Source organism: Trichechus manatus, unplaced genomic scaffold (genome assembly GCF_000243295.1).
Source record: "Trichechus manatus latirostris isolate Lorelei unplaced genomic scaffold, TriManLat1.0 scaffold00186, whole genome shotgun sequence".
NCBI classification, from domain to species: domain Eukaryota; kingdom Metazoa; phylum Chordata; class Mammalia; order Sirenia; family Trichechidae; genus Trichechus; species Trichechus manatus.
Window position 1 is genome coordinate 2,569,241 of NW_004444122.1, and position 6,709 is coordinate 2,575,949.

General features: G+C 45.6%; 1 pseudogene; it reads left to right on the top strand.

Annotated features, from left to right (window-relative positions):
- Positions 1–3,382: 3,382 nt before the first annotated feature.
- On the top strand, positions 3,383–6,413 carry LOC111822641 (protein FAM170B-like; annotated as a pseudogene).
- The last annotated feature ends 296 nt before the right edge of the window (positions 6,414–6,709 follow it).

Here is a 6,709-nt window from a genome sequence, read left to right on the forward strand (position 1 = left end):
AACAACTAACACCAAGGAGGAAAGAACATTCTTTTACATTGGGCTGAATTTGTCATCACCGGGTACCTGTGTTAGTTACCATGACAAAAAACACGACAATTGGTGGCTTTACAAGAGAAATGTATTTTTTCACAGTTCAGGAGGCTAGAAGTCTGAATTCAGAGCACAGCTCTAGGGGGAGGGTCTTCCTCCTCTATTTCAGCTTCTAGAAGCTGCCAGCAATCCTTAGAGTTCCTGTGCTCGAGATGCATTTGTCTCCATCGTCTGCCTTCCTCTCCCGCCATGTGTCTCTGTGTCTATTCCACACTTTTTAATAACTCAGAAGTGACTAGGTTAAGGACCCGCCATACACCGGTATGGCCTCATTAACATAACAAAAGGAACCCCCAATTTCCAAATACGGTCATATTTACTATTGCAGGGCTTAGAATTTCAACACACATTTTTGTGGGACATGATTCAGTCTTTAACACTACTCTTACCAGATATTCTGGATTGAGAGTCCTAGCATGAGCAACTAAGAGTGATTCTAATTCTTTGCTACATTAGTTGGCTGAAACTTGTCTCAAAGGTTGCCCATAGGAATGTCGGAGCAATTCATTAGGTAGGATACAGTCAAACATTCCTAAACATATCCATTGTGTGGAAGAAAACACATAATGCCATCACAGAAGTCTTGTGATATTCATTAGTAAGAGTGGAATAGGAGTTGGAACCAAGGATTGTTTCATGGTCTTGATAACTTGGCATAGCTGTTAGACGTCCATGTGGAGATGTCAGGTAATAATACTAACAGCTAACACCTACTGAGAACATACAGTGGTGCCAGGCACTCTTGTAAGTGCTTCTGCTTTCTTAAGATATTTGCTCTGCATGATAGCCATATGAGGAATTTGTCATTATAATGCACATTTTATAGATGATGACCCCAGACAGAGAGTTAGGCTGATATTTGAATATATGAGTCTTTGCCCCAGGAGGAAATTAAATGGCTGGACGTGTAAACCTCCCCATCCATCCTTAGCTACAGACAGACAGCCGTGGACTCACTGAGGCATCCTAGAGAGAGGGTGTCAATAGACAGGACTATGCACCGAGCCCAAAGGCACTGTGAAATCTAGAAGCCCCCCCCAGATAAACGGCTGCCAACGAAGCTCTCTCAATTCCAGAGTGGTTCCTGGAAGGTGGTCTGTCTTTTCTCTTCGCTGCATTTCCCCATTGCCCCTCCCCACAGCACTGGGTTGTCCCCTTCATTATGGCAGGGACAGTGTGTACCATTCGCACTTGTATCCACATAACATAGACTATTCCAGGCACATGGAATCACTATAAATATTGATTGAACTAAAAATAAACAAAGGATGAGTGCCTGAAATCATAGTTGCTACCTTCAAATACTTTAAGAAACTCCATGAGCAAGAGGAAGAAAACTTGATCAGGGCCTCTCCTGAGTCCATCACTAGTAGTAAAGAGTATTGAACACTAATTAAATGAAGTTTTAATGGCTGATAAGTATGTCAAAAGTTGCAATATAGGCTAAAGATTACTAGAAACGTGCACATTTAACATTTCAACTACAGCCAAATTACTAAAAATATCTATAATACTTGCATATAGAAGAATATTATAAAGCAATTTAATGACCTTTTTAAAAAAATTACCATGGGAAAAGGCTAATATTGAGTAAAAGAGAAGTATATAATATTTGTATGAATATGCATAAATATGTGTGCTAATATATATATAAAACCAGTTGCCATTGAGTTGATTCTGACTCATGGCAACCCCATATGTGTCAGAACTATACTTCATAAGGTTTTCAATGCTTTTCTGTGAGTCTATAATCCTGACCTTTTTGCAGGAGGCCCAAAGTAAAGCATGAGAAGGGGGTAAGTATAACATATTCTGGGTCTCACAGTAAGTAAGGTCAATGAATTGAGGTCAACAGTCTACCCATGAGTGATGGTGCCCTCAGGTACCACAATGAAGAGTTCTATTCTGCACTAGCTGTCTATAAAGGATAGGTTTTTTTTTTTTTTTTTTTGGTAGGAGTCATCATTCATTCATTCATTCATTGATCCAACTAATATATATCCAATACCTACTACGCATCATATACTATCCAACTTTCTGGGACTACAAAGAAAAGGCAGACCTTTGTTTGTCCCCAAGTTGTTTATAGTTCTTTCAAACGAGACAGATTTTTAAATGAGGATCTCTCAAGAACAGTTGGGGAGTGGAGGGTGTTATCATGTGGGGATTATAGAGTGATCTGATACTTATAGCAGGGACATCAAGGAGTTTAGGCACCCTCAGCAAGCTGTGACCTGAAGTATAACAATGTTGTTGTTATGTGCTATCGACTTGATTCCGACTCCTAATGACCCCATGTGACCCAGTAGAACAACCCCACAGGGTTTCCAAGACTGTAATCTTTATGGGAGCAGACATCCAGGTCTTTCTCCAAGGGAGCTACTAGATGAGTTTGAATCGACCCTTTGGGTTAGTAGCCAGCCCTTAACCGTGACGCCACCAGGGCTCCTCTAACAGTGAGCATTCGCACAGTCTTAGTCTGTAGCAGTCACTGTTGTCAGTGGTTGCATCATCTCAACAACCCTATGAGTAAGATAGAGTTCTCTTAGTCTTGCAGATGATGGAAGTAAGGCATAGAGAGGTTAAATGCCTTGCCCAAGGTCACACGGCCAGTAAGTGGACATGTTGGGACTCAAACCTAGGAGTTTGGTTTGGGTCTGCTCTCTTCACCACCATGCTTCACCAGGAAGAAAGGAGGGGAGAGAACATATTCCTGTCAAAGGAAAGAGTCCATGAGAAGCTTCAGCTGCAAAGGAGGCCTCAGAATGGTTCAGAGTGGACTTGTGTTTCCAGGACTGGAGCGACGTGCTTCAAACAGAGTCAGAGGAGTTGTTTGGGGGAAACAATGGCCTGACACACTGTTATCATTCCCTGCACACTCATGTCACCCCAATGGAAGGTAACCTGTTTGAGGGCAGGGAAAAGGTTCAATTCATTTTTTTGTATATAATTTCCCTTATACTAACATCCTAACCCCGGCCACAAGAGTTGCCACAGTTTTCTTGTTGCTGTGTTTAGATTCAAACTGGGCCCTCAGAACTGTCATGTCAGCGATAATGTCACACAAGGGTTACTGGAAGCCTCGGTGCTCACTCAGATTCCGACTGCTCTTTGGAGAGGTTGTCGATCTGAGGTCTCCTGTGGCAGAGCGACTTAAGCTACCAAAACACAGACAGTGATTCGTAAATCGGAGTTCCAAACTTGTGAGAGTTTGGGACACCATCTCTAACTGGGAGGAGCAAGAAACATCTTTCAGAAGACCATCCTTTCTCATCTTCACCCAGCCGGGATGGAGCGGCAATACGGGAGGAAGAGGCCTTTCTCCGAGACTCGAGGTAAGGGTGGGAGGGAAACCCTACCTGATCAATGGGAGCTGGTGGTGAGGGGTTGTATTTCCCTGGATATGAGGGCCACAAGGAGAGAAGATGAAGGCTTTGATGTTCAGTGATGGGCTCACTAAGGTTTTCCCTGAAAAAGTACTTCCTGCCGTTTAGTAGATAATTTCCCAAAGTGTTGATGTGAATGAATAAATGAAGGTATAAATGGGTTAATCGTAATATTCTACTGTGATCTGAGGGCTTTCCAGAGTAGGGAGGAGAAGTCACTCAACATTTCAGGCCTACAATATTTCTGTGTATGTCTCTGGGATTGAAGGAGGCAAGTGGTCGATTGGGGTAGCGGGTGGGGGATGAGGGAGAAGGGTGGTTATGGAGAAAGGTACTTATTTTTAATACGTTCTAATGAGATTGAGAAGCCCTGGTGGCACAGTGGTTAAGAGTTACAGTGAGCTACGGCTGCTAATCAAAAAGGTTGGCAGCTCGAATCTACCAGTCGCTCCTTAGAAACCCTATGGGGCAGTTCTACTCTGTCCGATACGGTTGTTATGAACCGATTTGACAGCACCTAACAACAACGAGATGGAATTGTTAAGTCATGTGATGAATTAAAAGAAATGTAACCAGAGGTTTTGGGAGTGGGTGGTGTGAGAGAACACGGTGCCCTACACTGACCCAGCGTTCCCAGTCGCTGTGAGCTACAACAGTACCCAGGCTGGACTCAGGCAGCAGAAGGTCTGGGCAGGCCATGCCCTATGAGCTCTGGGGACTTCCTTTTACTCCAAGTTCTAGATTTCTCTTTAGAATTGAAGTTTTAAATTCTTACCACACTTAATATGAGCTTTTGCTATAATTCCTGATGGTGCACCCTCATCCTACCCAGGGCCCTTCTCCTCCACCCACCCCTTTTTCTCTGCTGCTTTCCTGTGCTCCCTGCAGTGGCTGAGCCCTGCCTTCTGCTCCCTCCTTGATCTCTGTATCCCTCTAACATACTCCTGGGAGGTTCCTCCTCTCCATCTTGTGTCTCTCCCTGGAGCCTTCCTTCCATCCATCACACACACACTACCTCCATCTCTTTCTTCACTCTGAACTCTCCAGTCCTTCCCTCATATTCAGAAAGATGTACAGACCTTTAGCCTGACATGGAAACCCACGCAGACACACCCAGGTGAGGTGGTTGTGTTTGACCACCGATGTTTGTGGAATCAAGGCTTTCAGATACATACAGTCGTCTAATTTCTGCCTAAGGACCTTGAAGAAGTTCATCTAATATGGACCTGTAGAGGGGACTTCTGTTTACAAAAAGGCAACTTTAGCCTACTGTTGCTTGTTTAGGAAGGCTACAAGGAAAAGGTATACATGTAAGACTTTTAACAAAGTATTCAAATTTTTCCTTCAGTTTAAGTATATTGCCTCTATAAAAAGTTTTCCCTTCAAAGAGATTTAAAAGAGATGAGCATTTCTCCTGTTTGAGGGTTTACTTGTGAAATACACTAAGAAAATCACCCTTGTAGAAGGAATCTTTAGAAGTCTCAGACTATTATGAAGGTTCAGGAAAAGGAGGACATTTACATGTTTCAAAGGGCAAAATCATTTGACATTCAATATATAAACAAATGCCATGAAAAAATTAACTTAAAGATTCTTTATTTACAAATATGAAACCCCACAATACTATCCGCAAAGAGCATAAGCTTTTATTATAAGGTACTCCTGTCACTAGTAGGGGTCCTCCAGTGGCACAAACCGTTTGTTCTCCACTACTAAAGGAAAAAGGTTAGTGGTTCGAACTCACGTAGGCTCGTCCTGAAAGGCCTGTTTCCATAATGATTACAGCCAAGAACACCCTATGGAGCACAGTTCTACTCTGTAACAAACACATGGGATAGCCATGAGTCAGAATCCACTGCTTGGAAATGGGTACTGTCATTAGTACTATTTTGCAGAGATTTTATTGCTCACAGCAATGCCCCCAAATGGATGGTAGGCTCTGTGGAAAAGAAAGAAGGGCGGAGGTCTGCAGAGGTGGAGGATGGTGGTGATGGAGAGGCCTCTAGGGATCCTTGGGAACAGAGCCTTGGGCTCAGAGATGAGGATCCTGGGCCCTGAGAGCTCATGTAAATGAACTCTCTATTCTCAGAGGTCTCACCCCAAGGGGAAAACGTGACACAGTCAACAATATCCGCAGCAAAAAGCCCAAGCTCCAGGTCCAGAGAAGATTCCAGGACAATAAGAGAGGTCTTTTCCCTCAGCTTCCACTGAGCAGAACTCTCACTCATCCAGCTACGAGGCTGCTCCAGAGAAACAATGGGTCAGGTGCACGTACTTCACCCAGGTGGGCACAGTCAAGGGGGTGGCTGTGGCCTGGCGGACAAAAACCTCCTTTGCCCCTGCGGGCAAGATGCCCCAGGTCTTTGAGGCCAAGCTCTCAGAGGAGAGCACCATCGACTCTGCCCCCAGTCTGGCCAACTCTGAGTCCCTGGTCAGTGCCCTGGAGCCCTAGGAGGGGCCCAAGGCCCGCACCCCAGAGCCCAGTGTCCATGGGGAGGAGCATGGGGAGAGGTCCTGAGCGGCCACACTGGAATGGCTGGTGACCCTTAAGCGTGGCTTCCACTGCATGGCCTGCTGCCACGTGTTCCAGTCCCAGGAGGCTCTGGTTGCGCACACGGAGCATGGCGTGAACCAGGTTTCAGCTGCAGCGTCTTCTATGAGGAGCTGCTGGAGAGGCAGCAGCCACTCTCAGCCCAGTGCAGGCCCTGATGCTGCCACCAGCTGGCCAGGTACCACCTGATGGCCGCCACGAAGAGGGAGGTGAGGGAGAAGAGAGCAGTCTGCAGGTGTCTGGAGGAGCAGCTGGAGAAGCAGAGAGAGGAACTGAAGAGGCTGAGGCACCAGCTGGAGAAGCTGCAGAGGCTGGACAACAGGCTGCAGAGGGTGCAGACCCAGCACCAAGGCCAGAGAGGGAAGCGCCTGAAGACCCGCTAGCGCCCTCGGACTGGGAGGAGCAAGGCATTTTGTGCTAAGAAATGTGGGTCCTGTCATCAGCTACTACCCAAAAGGTTTGTGGTTTCAACCTACCCAATGGCCCACGGAAGAAACACCTAGTGATCTACTTCCATTTTATCACAGTCATTGACAACTCTACTGAGTGAAGTTCTACTCTGAAAGAAGTGGGGTCTCCATGAGTTGCAATCGATACCACAGAAACAGGTTTTTGGTCTGTCAAGACCTCCATTCAGGGTCCTATAACTCACCTCCCCTGTAAGAACCTCCCCTCCAGG